General features: G+C 45.9%; 1 long non-coding RNA gene across 2 annotated transcripts in view; it reads right to left on the bottom strand.

The window, feature by feature from the left end:
• LOC147689772 (uncharacterized) overlaps window positions 1-16,107 on the bottom strand; it is a 112,571-nt gene that overhangs the window by 18,906 nt on the left and 77,558 nt on the right. The window lies entirely within an intron of this gene.

The following is a 16,107-nucleotide window of genomic DNA, read 5'->3' on the forward strand; positions in this document are numbered from 1 at the left end:
TCAAGGAAAGCTTTATTCGATTGTAATTGTACAAATCATAAAAGCACTCAATATTGGCTCTTGTATATATGTGTGACCTGCATTAGCTCTGTTCAGGTAGCATGGTTGGATACCTCTAGGTTGTGAGGAGTAGGAGAGTAAGAGCACACCTGGCATCACCTGCAACAAAGATATATCAAATGTTAGAAACGGGCCTCTATTCTAAATGCCTACATACATGCAGTGGGTGTCAAGATAATGTGCGTGTATTGTGGTGTACTGATAAATTAGTATGTTTGAGATGCAACCCAAAGATGCACATGCTGCACCAGTGTGAGTTGTTGTGTCTTACCAATCAGCTACACATCTCCAAAATCCCCAGCAACCAAGCAATGTGCAAGAGGTGCTTCTCAGAAGATGTATTTGTTGTGTGCGTTTTTAGGAAAGGAAGTGTACACATCAGTGAAGCATCCCCGAGGATCACAAACAGGTTTCACGTTGATGGAGTGCCAGTGGTGTCTGCTGTGGAAAATGTGTGCTGTGTGGTGAGATGGCTGAACTGCCACGGGGACAATGGCACCTATGCACAAGGGAAGTGGACAAAGGCACCCTTTCTTTGCCTTTCCACCAGAGACTGTGGCGTAGCGATAAACTGGTGCATTTTTCTGTTAATACATCTCTGTTCCTGATACAAGCATCAAGACTGTCTTGCCTTTAAGATGCCAGCAATGACCCTATGGAAAGATCCAGTGGCCGTGAATTGTAGTGCACCCACTATTTGACATAAACAGGGATAGACTAGGAACAGGCTCTAGGTGAATCACGCTGATGGTCCCAGTCTGCAACCGTAAGTGAGAAGCAGTATCTGGAAATGACCGGTTCCCTGGGCATTCCAAAGATGTAAATCCTCTCTCCCTCTCCTTCTAAAATAATTATTCCTTAAAATGAGAAGCAAATAAACAAACAAATTCACTTACATAGTGATGGCAGAAAAAGCTGTTCAGTGTGCGAGTTAAATTCTTGTGTGATCAGCATGGATGTGATTGGTTAGGGTGGAAATGTGTTTCAGCTGTAGATGGGTGGTGGAGTTCAGAACAATCACCCCTTATTACCAGGTGTGTTAGAAGTGTTGTAAGTTGGGTTATATAATTCACAGTATTAGCTTAAAACAAATTTTTGATGTTAAAAAAATACAGTGAAATAGCTTACACAGAATTTACTTAAATGTCCACAAATTTATTGATTCTTACGAAACAAATAAGGGCCCTTATTTTCCAATATATTGCTATAGATATTTGATTACCTCATTTGTTTCTATGGCAGTCTGTTGCAGTACATGTGGTTGGCCAAGTATGGTGCTGGGCTTACTCCAATGCTTTTGTGGAGTACAATGACTACTGTTTTGGGGCTGTTTTGGCTGTAGTAACTTTAGAGGTTCAGTTTGTCATATTCTTTTGTGGGTCTTTCTATGTTCCTACCTGAAATCCTCCTTACTCCTCCCTTAACCCTTTCCTACCCCTTCCTAAACCCCTCCAATTCTGTGGTAAGTGTTTCCCATTTTCCGGACACCCCTATATGTCCCTCCCACATATACAATGTATGAGTAGGTGTGGGGAGATGTCTACATCGAAAAGATAGGAGCTGTGGAGGCATAAGGATAAATTGTGTAGTGGTCCCATGCGTAGAGGTAACATAGTAGACGCATACAAGTAGTGTCTTTATAGGTTATTTATTGAGTCCATAAGATCTGAGGAAACAGCCACACCAGGAGCAGCCTGCCAACTGCTCAGCCCATCTTCCAACTGTCAACACTCACACCAGGCACCCAAGCATTCCACACATGTCCATCACACCAACATTCCACACAGAACACTGCTAGGAACAAGGTAAAAGGGAACATTGTAAACATAACATGAAGATACTACATTATCTTCTCCCTTTTAAATTGAAAAACAAAAAAAATACTAAAATGAAAACTACTACACACAAAAATGTACAAATGAAGACAATAGTCCATAACCGTGGGATGAATGGTGAAACCACATCACGAGAGGGAACACAGACCAAAGAAGGAAAGAAGAATGAAAATATATAAACAAACTAGCACCATCCTCCTCCTTTAATATTGAAACAAAAAGTGAGTATGAGCACGTAAAGCTCACAAACACAAAAAGAGACACCACATGAAAAGACATGTGAACACATGTGGAGAGAGTGAAGGGAATAACGCACCCCAGAACTCTACCACAAGGCAAGGGATGGACTGCACTCAAGTAAGTACTCCTCATGTAAGGAACCAAACCATAGGAACTGTGGGGGAAGGGACTAAAACCCAACCTACAACCCCTCATGTAAGGGACACATGCGAAATTGGGATAGGAACAGATAGCATAAGCTGTGTAAATGGGACTGAAACCCATTAAGTCATACTTCTAGACAGGGTAGAATGACCTATACAATCTCCTTCACATAAAGGTAAAGCACATTTAGAATAGAACAAACAACCTGCGTTGTATGGGACTAACACCCATAAGGACAAGTGCAACACACAAAGACTACACAACATGACCAAAGTGCAGCACAATGTGGCTTATGCATACAATATGTCCACATGAAACACAGGGTGACTTACAAACACAATAGGGACATGAGTGAACAATATGTTAAATGCAACAATAACCCATTAACAGAAAGGAAAGGAGAGATACCCCTTAAACCGTCCCTCCTTTAAAGTCATGTGACTACACAGTGGAAATGGGACTAAAACCCATTCCAAGCATAAAAGGAAAACAAACCCCTTGAGCCAACCCTCAGGGGCTTAAAGTATGGACATTGGACTAAATCCCATTCCAATCCTATAGAAAGGGATACAATGCTTGAAAAACATGCGAAAACCACCAGAAGAGAACCAGATGACCACCCTTTTGTAAGGGTAAATACACCGAACCAACATAAAGCCCTGCAAAAAAAAAACAAGTACCATGTCCTGCATCAACTGCTAGATGCCTTATTTTAACAGATGAGAACAACATGTGAGGAAATCCTCACACCAATAGCTTGAAAGTCAATATAACTTATGAACATTACTTACATTATACTCTTAGTGTGCTGGTGAAATCCCATGTTATTTAAAGTCACTATGTAGAAGATGATCCTCAATGTCTTTCAAAACAAGTACTGACAAGAAAAACAACGCAGGAACATTACTATTACCTCAGCCAAGCAAGTCTCATGTCTTCAGTTCCACCGGAATGGTGATTATAAGAACCCACACACTGTTTCTGAACCGCTAACTTTTAGAACTTGCACAACAATACAACGACTGCTTCTGCCAAGACTCCATGACAAAAAACAGTGTTGGTTAACCAACACCATAATTCACATAACAAGCATTGGAAATGCAATAGGTCTCGCATTAGGAAAGTTTGAGCAATTGGTATTGTAAAGGACACTTTTTTTATTTATGTGTTGGTTTTGAAAATAGCAAAAGTAATAGCTTTGTCAGTTACAATGTCAATAGTTTTAACTTTCGCAAATGTGACACCTATAGCATTTGTAATGCAATGTGTGTTGTCTTTACGTGACTTAGATGTATTGATATTGCAAATAACAATGGCTTTTAATTTTGTAAATAATTAATACTTAAATAAAATTTATTGTAATTTATAATGGCAATAGCTTAAACGTTTGTAAATTAATTTTGTGAAGATTATGTTCAGTGTATTTTATTGTGACGAAAATCCAAGAACATTGCATTTGCACCTGGTGGTGGATGTGGTGGTGGTGGGTGTGGTGGATGTGGTGGTGGATGTGGTGGTGGATGCGGTGGTGGTGCATGTGGTGGATGTGGTGGTGGTGGATGTGGTGGTGGTGGATGTGGATGTCATGGTGGATGTGGAGGTGATGGTGGATGTGGTGGATGTGGTGGTGGATGCGGTGGTGGTGGATGCGGTGGGTGAAACTGAAAGTAGGATACCTCTTTTCAGGTTTGTAATAGGACGTTTTACCATACAACACATGGGGCCAGTGTTTACATAGGAAAGGCAGAGTTAGCTGATTACATACTGATGTCGGAGAAACTGAAAATAATCACCTGGTGCTGAGTGACGTTACCTTTTTTTGGTAGTGTAACTTCAAATTCCATATTACAAGTCCAGGATTACAAGACCTAGCAGGCAAGGAAATAGAAATGGACTACTTACTTGTACTTGAAAATAAACAACCTAAGGTGTGTAAAATTGCATCCGAGTACTCCATGAATTGGATGCAAAATACAGAGTGCTCACATTTCCTAGACTCAACAAATGATAAGCAGTGGGCGGGCTGCAAGTCCTTTAATTAGTAACTATGCCACTAGACCACATCTTCAATTGTAATGCCATATAAATAATTCCACTTAAACACCGCTTGTGCCGAAGGCAGAATAAACAGACATCATAGTAACCACCTTGAACATCAAGCAAATCTAAAAGAGAGCATGCGTGTTTCTCCCAACGTGAAAAACTTGCCTCACTTTCCTTCGTGATACGCTATTTTTAGCCTGAAATTACAAAAAATGCGCCGTCCGCATAAAACTCAAAAAGGCTGTGGTACCGTGATTTCATTGCTGCCCTGAATTCAATGCGGCTGAAATGAAAAACGTCAGGGCTCGAAGGGAGCGTGTTCCTATTTGCTCCCGAGTTTCTTTGGAGAGGGGCAGTTTGGTAATTTCGCAACAGGACAAACAGTTGGGAACTTCAACTAAATAATAAAACAGGTACCGAAATACATCAGTAAAGCAGATACTCCTTACTGGCACGAGACCTAGAAACAACACTTTGAAAATAAATAAATCTGGTGTCCTTGAGCGAAGTCCCTAACCGACCCAGCTGCTGAAGTAAGAGGTCGATGCTCTGTGGCAGCACGGCCCGGGATTGGCTGATATTTTCATTGCAATCTCCAAGTGGAGAGGAATCTGCCGTTAGCAGCTACAGACAGCGCGCGAGAGTGAGGCAAAGCGGTTCCACAATGAAGTCTGGCGTGAACAGAATCATTCTACAAACCAGTAAGAACTCTGCTTTGCCGTGTTACCATAACAAAGAGCTCGCCGGGCTCTTAAAGAGGCAGAACTTTCATTTACGGTCTAGCGACTGAAAACAGCTCGACCAAAAAAACACAGTGGAGCCGTCGCCCTAAAAGTAGTGTGTCGTCGAAAATTATTATTCGTGTCTATAAATTAGGATGGTGAACTCTAATCGTCTCTGCATCGAATAAGGCAGGCAGAGTCTGTAAGAGAGAGAGTGGGGAGGAGAGTAGGAGGAGGAGGGGGGAGGAGAGTAGGGGAGGCACGGCCTAGCGGCCGTGCAACCAAGAAGTGAGGGGGCGGAGCTGGGGGAGGCTGTGAGAGAGAGAGTGGGCAAGGCAGGCGGCTGGGGGCATGTGCACGTGCTTTTAAGCTCAATGCGCATGCGCATTGAGCTTAAATTTCACGGGCACTGCAAGGAATCGCCACGATTCCTTGCAAGTTGGTTAAAGAGTGTTTAAGCCCCCATAGTCTCGCAAGCTCGATGCGCATGCGCATCGACAGGCGAGACCTAAAAAGGAGGCACTGATGCGCAGTCCACTTGGATTCAGCGTCATCCATAGTTTAGATCTTATTTCTGTTAACTTTATTGAAAAAAAAACAACGTGGTTGGCAGAGAAATCCGAAAGCAAGACCTGAACAGGAGACACAGGTAGTGGAAGCCAACCCCAAGATGGCGGCACGTATTTGACGCCGAGTAGGATGGCTCACAGTGTGTCTGTGCTTGAGAGTGTCCAAAGCAGCACAATGATGAAGAAAGAACAGAGCCTCCAAGAAATCCCTGAGGAACACACTGCGGCACCGCCCAACAATCAAAGCCAGGTAAATGGCACACGCTTAATATGTAATTTGAACCGCAAAGAGACGGTTTGAACTGCCTCACTACTGGTAGATCGTCTAAAAAAAAAAATTTGGCTTACATCGTTTAAAACACAGCTCCAACCATACTAAACAAGATTATCTCACAAGTCCAAACAGCTGACACACCTTAATACATTGCTGCATTCAACTTGCAGCAATTTTCAGGGAGGTGTCAGCCGACACCCCTGACTCACATCCAGGGATTGTGATCTGTTTAAAACATAACTTCCAACATAACCAGCCGGTGGAATTAATTAATAAGGAGCCGCCCATGCGATCTAATAATTGAAGGAAGTGAAAAGGGACGTCCTCAAGCGTCCGAGTCAGCTTAGTTGCGTGTCACCTCCCTGAAAATTGCTGCAAGTTGAATGGCCATATTCTAGGACCCACAGTTATTGGCTGTCATTGTTCTCCCCCTGTCCTGATGAAGACCCGCCTCTGAAGCATAATCCACTGCACAATTGTCTAGGGTCGAAAAGTCGACGTTACTGTCTCAATTAGTCCACGCAATTTCTCTGACTTGAACAAAAAACCATAACTACTGCTGGGATTTATACATTTAATTCTGGACTTGCAAACTAAACATCTGTTTTAGTTATCTATGTTATGTCACTTGTGTACAGCACTTTGTCACATATCACCAACAGTCACTAAATGTACACTATAACCAGCAGTTGTTTTGCCTTATGCATGTCACAGACAGCCATTTTATTGATTTGAATCTATACTAATATAAAGTAAAGAAAACATCTGTTGTTTTTCTTTGTGTGTTGCTTGTATATATGAAAGAGACATATTTTACTTTAAACATATGAAATACCTAGTGCAAATCAGTTTATCTACCAGACAGAACCAGAACAAAAGGGCATTCTCCTTCCACCCTGGACCGGAGAACCTGGACGCGTAATCTCAGCATTTATTTTGTTTTTGTCTGCAAATAAGTCTATTTGTGGATGCCCCCAATCTTGAAAGATGTCTTGCACGACATGGTTATGCAGAATTCAGTCATGAGTTTTGGTGAACTTGCGAGAGAGAGTCCGCTTGAGTGTTTTGGATGGGTGTAAGAAAGTGGCTCTGTATATACTGGGCCAAAGTAAGGTATAGTGTGCACAGAGTCCACAGTCCCCAGAGGTATGGCAGAGGCTAAAGTTAGATATAAACGTATTCTCTAAAGTGGTAGCTTGGTCGAGCAGTAAGGCAGTATCAGAGGACAGTGTAAAGCATTTGGTGTACACACTAAAGAACTGAACTCTAGGCCAATTGTTTTGTATATAAAAATATATAGTTGTTTATTTTAGAACCACAGTGGGTATCTTAAATACTTTCTCAGCATGAGATGTTGCAATTGAATGCTTTCAAATAGCAATAGACTTTTGAATACAATAGCTACAGTAATTGCAATAGGCAACACAAGTTAAACACAAAATAACATTGAGCTCAATGGGAAGTTTATGTAAACGCAATAAAATCACTTTCCAAATGTTTTTCTACCTCAGGGCTGGATCCTGGATTCAGCCCTGGTGCATTTCCTGTAAACAGTTGAAAGAAATCGTTTTTGTTACACAGGCGATTATTCAAGGAATATTTGTAAGTTTTGAAAATCGACACTAAGAAGAAATGTTGATAAAAAACAAGCAATGCATTCCTATAGAGGAAAATTGGGTTAACAGTAAATCACGGTTATTATTACTTTTCAGGTTCAGTGCTGGGCTCAAAGATACAGCACTGGGATCTCTCCAGATAGCAGGTGAGTAATTTTGTTTTTGTTGATCGGCTGATATTTAGTGAATATTTTAAAGTTGCAAAACTCGACACTTAGATGAAATTCTGAGTGAAACTCAGCCAATGTTACCCTGTATCGGTCTTTGGGAAAGTACTCTGCTGGCAGAGTTAAGGTTCTGGGGGTAGACTCAGGGGTCTGCCAGGGTCAGGTCGGTACAGTTGTTACACTCTCAGCGGCACAGGGGCAGCCAGGTGCAGAGTGAGTAGTCCCAATGTTATCCTATGGAGGATAGGGGGCCTTTGGTTGGTGGCTGCTAGAAGGCAGGCCACGCGGCTGTGGGAGCTGAGCTCCTGGTCACTTACACAGGGCAAGTGGGAAAGTAGAGTAGGATAGATGCTGCACTCCCAGTGGCACACGGGCGGCTGGTTGCAGGGTGCTTTTGGGCCTTTAGGAGCCCAATGTATTTCAATGGGAAAGTCGGAAGTTGAACAAAGGCTGCAGGCTCGGGACGGAGATTCTTCAGGTGCGACCACCACTTAGAGGTAAGTTGGGATCTTGGAGGATAGGTAGACACCCAGGAGTTGGGCGCAGTGGGCTGTGGGGCGCCAGGTGCAGGGGTGTCTTTTGCCTTTGGGAAATCTTACCCTGAGCTGGTCACGGTTAGAGGGGTCCCTTGTTGTGAGGCTGCAGGCATCGTCAGGAGTGTCGAGGAGGGTATTTGGGTGCTGAATTCCTGATCACAGTCGCCGGGGGGACGTCCTTGTGGTCTTTGTCTACTCAGGCATGGGCCGGGCTCAGCGGGTGCAGAGTGTGCTGGATTCGCAGTTCCTGGCTGGCACCAGGGGTTGTTGCTGTTTGAGCAGAACCACGGCTCATGGTAGTCCCAGGCTTTAGATGACCAGAGCAGTCAGGTCCTCCGGGGTTTTCGATGTAGCTGACCACAGGAGACGCCAGGATTTAGCAGGAGAAGGTTCAAGGATGAACATGCCGGTAGGGCTGGGGCCAAGTCAGTTGGTGTCGTACTCTTGTCAGCTGCAGAGCAGGAATTCTTTCTTCTTGTTCTTCTTCTTATATCAAAATTGGGATCTGAGGAAGGAAGGTTCAGGGTGACCCTAAATACTAAATTTAGGGGCGTTACAGGTAGAGTAAGGGCAGGGATCAATGGGTCCCTGTCCTGGGGTGAGTACACCCCCTATCCTGCTACTCTCCTGTGGGAGGTGGACAGGAGCCTGTCTCTGATTGGGTAGGGCTCCCCATCCCCAAGGTTGCTGGAGCCCAGAGTTGTGCTTCACTTCGCCTCTCCCACCTGAGGGGTGAGGTTGGCAGAGGCTGGCACACCCCCTTTCCTCACTAAGGGTTTCCCGCCTGTCTTCCCGCCAGAGTGGGGGTCAGAACAGGTGGGGGCCAGTTGCGGAGTACAGCAAGTGGCCTGGAGAAGCTCACAAAGGTGGCATGCCTTTGAAGCTTCCCCTGCCCATCCTGGGGGAGGAGGCTTGGCACCTCGTCCCAGGAAGTGCAAAGTTTCAGGCCCCCAAGAGCGGCAAGCTCTCGACCAAGGGGTCCAGAAACATGTCTTGTGGTGGAGTCTCTGTAGCCACGCAGTCAGGACACTGGGAGTGGGTTTAGGTTTCAGGGGGCATCTCAAAGATGCCCTCTGTCGTGCATTTGGCATTAAATCCCACACTGGCATCAGTGCTGGTTTAAATGTGCTGAGAAGTTTGATACCAAACTTCTCAGTCTTCAGTGTAGCCATTATAGTGCTGTGGAATTCGTAATGACAACCTCCCAGCACCATATACTTTTAATGGCATCACTGCACTTACAGTGCCCAGAAATGGCCCTGGGTACTCTAGGGGCACAGGGCTCATGCACCTGTTCCCACACCACTGGCATAGTGCACCCTGCTAGAGGGGTGACTGAGGTATGCCAGGGCAGTGTGTTTGTTGGGCATAGCACACAGGGATATGTGCCATGTTGACTCTTTGTTTAGTTCTGCACCAAGACACTCAGCCTGCAAAGGCAGTGTGTGGGTGTCAGGGTACAGGGCCTCTAAGGGTGGCACAATAAGTGCAGCAACCCTTAGGGGCCTTCTCTGGTCACAGTGCCCTGGGTACCTAGGGTATGATTTACTAGGGGCTGACCTGTGGCCAGAGATGCCAATTGGGTTTAGGCTTCAGAGCAGTTTTTAGGGAAGGAACACTGGCCCTGGGTACCTGATTGGCAGGAACCCCGGGCACACTCAGTCAAAGTACATCAGCAAAAAGTGGGGGCATACCATGCAAGTAAGATGGCACTTTCTCACACAAACCCCCCCTTCAAACCCCCCAAACGAAAGGTGATGAGACTAACCTTGCCCTAGATAGTCTTCATTGTCTAAGTGGAAGAACCTGGAAAGTCCATCTGCATTGACATGGGCAGTCCCAGGTCTGTGTTCCACTTCAAAGTCCATTCCCTGTAGGTAGATGGACCATCTTAGTAGTTTTGGATGTTTCCCTTTCATTTGCATTAGCCATCTGAGAGGTCTGTGGTCAGTTTGAACCAGGAAGTGAGTCCCCAACAAGTAGGGTCTCAACTTCTTCAGGGACCAAACCACAACAAAGGCCTCACTCTCAATGGCACACCAACGCTGCTCTCTGGGGAGTAGCCTCATGCTTGTAAAAGCAACAGATTGGTCTTGGCCTTCATCATTGGTCTTGGATAGGCCCGCTCCTATCCCTAGCTCAGAGGCATCAGTCTGCACTAAAAACTGTTTGGCATAATCTGGTGCTTTTAGAATTGGCACTGAGCACATTGCTTCTTTAAGGGTATCAAAAGCATTTTGGCAACTAACAGTCCAGTTGATTTTCTTGGGCATCTTCTTGGAGGGGAGTTCTGTGAGAGGAGTCACAATGGACCCATATCCCTTCAAACCTCCTGTAATACCCAGTCAAGCCAAGGAATGCCCTGACTTGGATCTTGGTTGTTGGAGCTGCCCAGTCCAGGATGGCCTGGATCTTGGGTTGGACCTGGCCTCCACCAACAAGGTGGCCCAAGTACACCACTGTGCCGTTCCCTAACTAGCATTTGGATGCTTTGAAAGTTAGGCCTGCAGATTACAGGGTCTTTAGAACCTTCCCAAGGTGGATCAGGTGATCCTGCCAGGTGAAGCTAAAGACAGCACTATCATCAAGATAAGCTGCACTAAAGGATTCCAACCCAGTCAGTACTTGATTCACCAACATCTGGAAGGTGGCAGGGGCATTTTTTAACCCAAAAGGCATTACAGTAAACTGGTAGTGCCCATCAGGTGTGGAGAATGCGGTTTTCTCTTTTTGCTCCTGGGGCCATGCCAATCTGCCAGTACCCTGCAGTTAAGTCACAGGTACTGAGAAATTTGGCTGCCCCAATTTGTCTATCAGTTCATCTGCTCTTGGAATAGGGTGAGCATCTGTCTTGGTGACAGAGTTGAGTCCTCTGTAGTCCACACAAAACCTAATTTTTCTCTTTCCACCCTGTGGATGAGGTTTGGGGACCAGAACCACTGGCCTGGCCCAGGGGCTCTCAGAGGGTTCAATAACTCCTAACTCCAACATCTTGCTGACTTCAGCTCTGATGCTTTCCTTGACTTGGTTTGACTGTCGATAGATCTTGTTTTTGACAAGTGAACCGTCACCAGTGTCCACATCAGTTTGTCAGACCAGGGGTCAGGGAAAAGAGACTGCATACTGTTGCAAGACTTACTTGCAGTCAGTCTGCTGTTGGGCAGAGAGGGTGTCTGAAAAGACAACTATCTACTGACCCATCTTTTGGGCTGTAGGAGAGGAGATCAGGGAGAGGTTACTCTATGCTTCCTGCTCCTCATCAGTCACCATCAGAATGGTGATGTCAGCCCTGTCATTGTAGAGCTTAAGGCAGTTCACATGGATATCCCTTTAGGGTGCCCTGCTTGTGCCCAGGTCAACTAAGAAAGTGACCTCACTCTTCTTTTCCAGGATAGGGTAAGGGCCACTCCATCTATCCTGGAGTGCCCTTGGTGCCACTGGCTCCAAAACCCACACCTGTTGCCCAGGATGAAACTCAACCGGTGCAGCCCTGTCATTGTGGAGCTTAAGTGGGTTCACATGGATAACCCTTTTGGGTGTCCTGCTTGGGCCCGGGTCAACAAAGTAAGTGACCTCACTCTTCTTTTTTAGGATAGGATGAGGGCCACTCCATCTATCCTGGAGTGCCCTTGGTGCCACTGGCTCCAAAACCCACACCTGTTGCCCAGGTTGAAACTCAACCAGTGCAGCTTTTTGGTCATACCAATGCTTCTGAAGCTCCTGGCTGGCCTCAAGATTCTTGGATGCCTTTTCCATATACTCAGCCATTCGGGACCTTAGGCCAAGAACATAGTCCACACTGTCTTGCTTGGGTTCTTGGAGATGCCCCTCCCAACTGTCTTTCACAAGAAAGAGTGGTCCTCTCACAGGATGACCAAACAGAAGTTCAAAGGGGGAAAACTCTACTCCCTTCTGTGGCACTTCCCTGTAAGCGAAAAGCAGGCATGGCAACAGGACATTCCATCTCCTCTTGAGTTTTTCAGGGAGTCCCATGATCATGCCTTTCAATGTCTTGTTGAACCTCTCAACAAGGCCATTGGTTTGTGGATGGTATGGGGTAGTAAACGTGTACTGCACTCCACACTCCTTCCACATATGTTTAAGGTAAGCAGACATGAATTTGGAACCTCTGTCTGAAACCACCTCCTTAGAAAACCCTACCCTGGAGAAGACACCCAGGAGGGCCTTGGCTACTGTAGGAGTGGTCATAGTCATAAGTGGAATTGCTTCAGGGTACCCAGTAGCATGATCCACTACTACTAGAATGAACTTGTTCCCTGAGGCTGTGGGAGGTTCAAGTGGACCCACAATGTCCACACCTACCCTTTCAAAGGGAACCCCCTACCACTGGCAGTGGTATCAGGGGGGCTTTGGGTGGCCACCTGTCTTGCCGCTGTCCTGACTGCTAACACAGGAGCTAACAAACTCCTTCACCTTTTGGTGCATCTGAGGCCAGTAGAAGTGACTAACTAGCCTTTCTCAAGTTTTAGTTTGCCCCAGATTGGGGAATGTCATGAGCCAAAGTTAGAAGGAACTCCCTGTACTTCAGTGGCACTACCACTCTCCTGGTGGCTCCAGGAGTGGGGTTTCTTGCCTCAGCATACAGTAATCCCTCTTCCCAATAAGCTCTGTGGGTACCACTGACATCTCCCTGTGCTTCTGAAACAGCTTGCTGCCTCAGGCTTTCAAAAGTGGGACAGTCTTGCTGACCCTGGCACAGCTCTTCCCTAGTGCTGCCCCCTGGGCCCAAGAGTTCAACCTGGTAAGGTTCAAGCTCCATAGGCTCAGTTCCCTCTAGTTTCCAAGTCCTCTTCCTGGGGAGAGGGGTCCTGAGTGGTTTGCTATACAGAAGCTGGTTCCCCAGTCTTCTTACCTTTTCTCTTGGTTGGTTGGGCCATACTTTCAGACTCCAAACTTCCTCTTGCTGTGCTCTGGTTTGCACACACACCATTTCAGAGATACCCAGCATGGCTGAATAGGTTTTTAACTCAACCTCAGCCCAGGCTGAGGTTATCAGATCATTTCCAAGCAGACATGCAGCTGGTAACTTTTGAGAGCCCACTACCTGTTTCAGGCGAGTAACCCACCTGCCCCCCGCGCCCCCCAGCCTAATGTCACCATAGCCATTGGATGATTAGTGGTAACACTGTCAGCATTGGTGACTGGGTAGGTTTTCCCTATCAAGTAGTGCTCGGGGGAACCAGTGTCTCTCTTACCATAGTGACACTGGCACCTGTATCCCTTAGAGCTTCTTTCCTAGTTCCATTAACCCAGGGGTATTGCAAATACTTCTTTAAGTTAGGTGGCCATACAGCTACAGTGGCAAACTCAACCTCCCCTTCTGAAACTAGAACTGCTTCAGTGTGCATCCTGATTTGCTCTGGGCACACTGTTGATCCCATCTGTATACTTGTACTGGGTGCCTTAGGGGCTTTGTTGTGGGGACAAGATTTATATACAGTTAAGTGTCCCAACTTCTTACAGTTTCACCAGGCCTTTAAAGGCTCTAAGTTCTTACCCCTATAGGGCCGAGACACATAGGGAGTAGTTTGGTACCCACCCACCTGCACAGGTTTTTGGGGCCCTTTAGAAGACTCAGACTTTTTATCTTGGGGATTCTCACCACCTTTCCCCTGGGAGGTTTTATAACCACCTTCCTCTGGTTACCCCCAGTGGCTTTCTTTGTCAACCTAATCTTGACCCAATGGTCTGCCTTCTTTCCCAATTCTTGGGGAGAAATTAGACCAAGGTCTACCAACATGCTGATGCAACTTTTCATTTGTGCAATTACTTAATATGTGTTCCTTCATAAACAAATTATAAAGTCCAGCAAAATCATGCACATTGTGTCCAATTAACCAACCATCCAGTGTCTTTACTGAGTAGTCTACAAAATCTATCAAGGACTGGGTCTGGGTTTTGTGAGCTCCCCCCCTGAACCTAATTCTGTACTCCTCAATAGTGAGCCCAAATCCCTCCATCAGAGTCTTCTTCATGAAGTCATAGGACCCTGCATCTGGCCCAGAGAGGGTCAGAAGCCTGTCTCTGTAGTTACCAGAGAAAAGCTCCAACAGAAATGCCCCCAGAGAGATTTTGCCAGTAAATAGAAGCTTGAGAATGCTATGTTGGGTCTCAGGTTTCAGAGCTGGGAGGCAAAGCCATCTGGCACAGATTCCGTGGGAGTATCCATGTGCATCTAGGATCTGCAGCTGCACCAATGACCTGGTTGGAGACAAGATCACCCTCCTGGAGGATTTCTTGCCTGTCTTCCTGAGGTAGCTTGTCCGTGAATCTGAAAAGAAAGTCCTAACGTGCCCTATCGTACCTCCCTAACAAAGCAGAGGCACTGGCCATCTTCATGAAAGAAGAGGATGTGCCATACATCTTTTTACCTATAACGTCCTTCTGCTTACTGTCTTTGTCTGGGGGCACAAATGATGAGGTAGTGACAGTGTGTTTTTGAGGAGCTGCTATGATGACGGAATCTGGTGGTGGATCAGTCTTTAGGAATAGCGGATCCTAGTCCAGAGCCTTATATTTTTTAAGGATCCGTGATGGCGCAGCTCAATGAGAAGCCGGCATCAGGAAGAGTTCCATCACCAGTTCTAGCAGACCGGAGATCGGAAGTAGGAGTGGTCTTGATGCCGCTCTGTGATGCAGTTTTAAAAATTACTAAGGATGATAAAGTAGGCACTGGAATGTCAATGTTCAATTTTTATACACCTCTAATTAACACATCGTTGAATGTGATCAAGTCAAAGATCGGAGAAACCCTTGCAGGCAGCATGTCAGATAGGGTTGACAAATAATCCCTCATAGAGGAACACCAGGAAGGTGTCCTATGCATACTATGGAGCGATCTGGATCGATGAACTCATCGAGATCTGGAAGCCGACCTGGTTCTTGTTGACTTAGATCATGATCTATGTCTCTGCAGATTCCTGGACCTTAATTTACGCCTCTGTGTGGTCCTGGACGTTGATCTATGCTTCTTCTGGTACTTGGACCTGTGGGAAGCGCACGTCTGTTTGAAAGTGTACATGGCAAATCCAGAGAGCATGTCAATGGTGGATGTCTTTTGGTAATGGCATACGCAGAGTGACCCTGGATATGTAGTAGGTCTATGAATAGTGTGAGTCGGGACTCGGAGGAGGCTCATGTCACTTGCGCACACTTTCTAGCCAATGTGGAGAGAGATTAACATATTGGTCATCAGGAGGTAAAACTTGTGCTAGAGACCCTGATTCCACAGATCCAGAAGGCAAAATCCACACCCTAATGAGAGGAAACGGCCTCTTGATGTCGATTTCCTATTATTTATATGTGGTCTTTGACTTCGATCTAGACCTCTCTTGTTGCTTCGGCGTCGACCGTACTTATTTGGGGGATTCCTTTGCTGCTGAAGTGTGCCTCAACATTGATGATCAGCTCAAAACCTTTGACAATGCCTCTTCAGCCATGGCCTGGTTATTCAACATCGAAAGCCAGTACTGTGTCGACTGAGCTGCCGGCGAATGCCTGGACATCGATATGGATGCCGTTGCTAGTTGCTTTGACATCTATGGCCGATGTCACTTCAGCATCAAAGAGATACCTGTGAATATCTCAACAGGAACCTTGTTCAAGATGGCTGCTTCGACGACACTTAAGTCTTCAATGTCGAGTGTTGATGGGTCTCCAAGGCTACTCACGACGCCGAACTCCGATGATGAACACACATGAATTTTCCCCAATTTCGACTTCTTGGCAGAGTCAATAGGGGTTAGCGTTTCTCTTCTGCTTTATGAGATCTTCCTCTACGTGCTGACTTCTAATGAGAAAAGGGCTCTCTGATGAAGGATTGAGACTCCTCAAAGCCTGTTGAAAACCAGGCTTTCCTATCTCTTGTAGGTTCTGCAGCC

Source organism: Lissotriton vulgaris, chromosome 9, assembly GCF_964263255.1.
Source record: "Lissotriton vulgaris chromosome 9, aLisVul1.2, whole genome shotgun sequence".
Classification (NCBI taxonomy): domain Eukaryota; kingdom Metazoa; phylum Chordata; class Amphibia; order Caudata; family Salamandridae; genus Lissotriton; species Lissotriton vulgaris.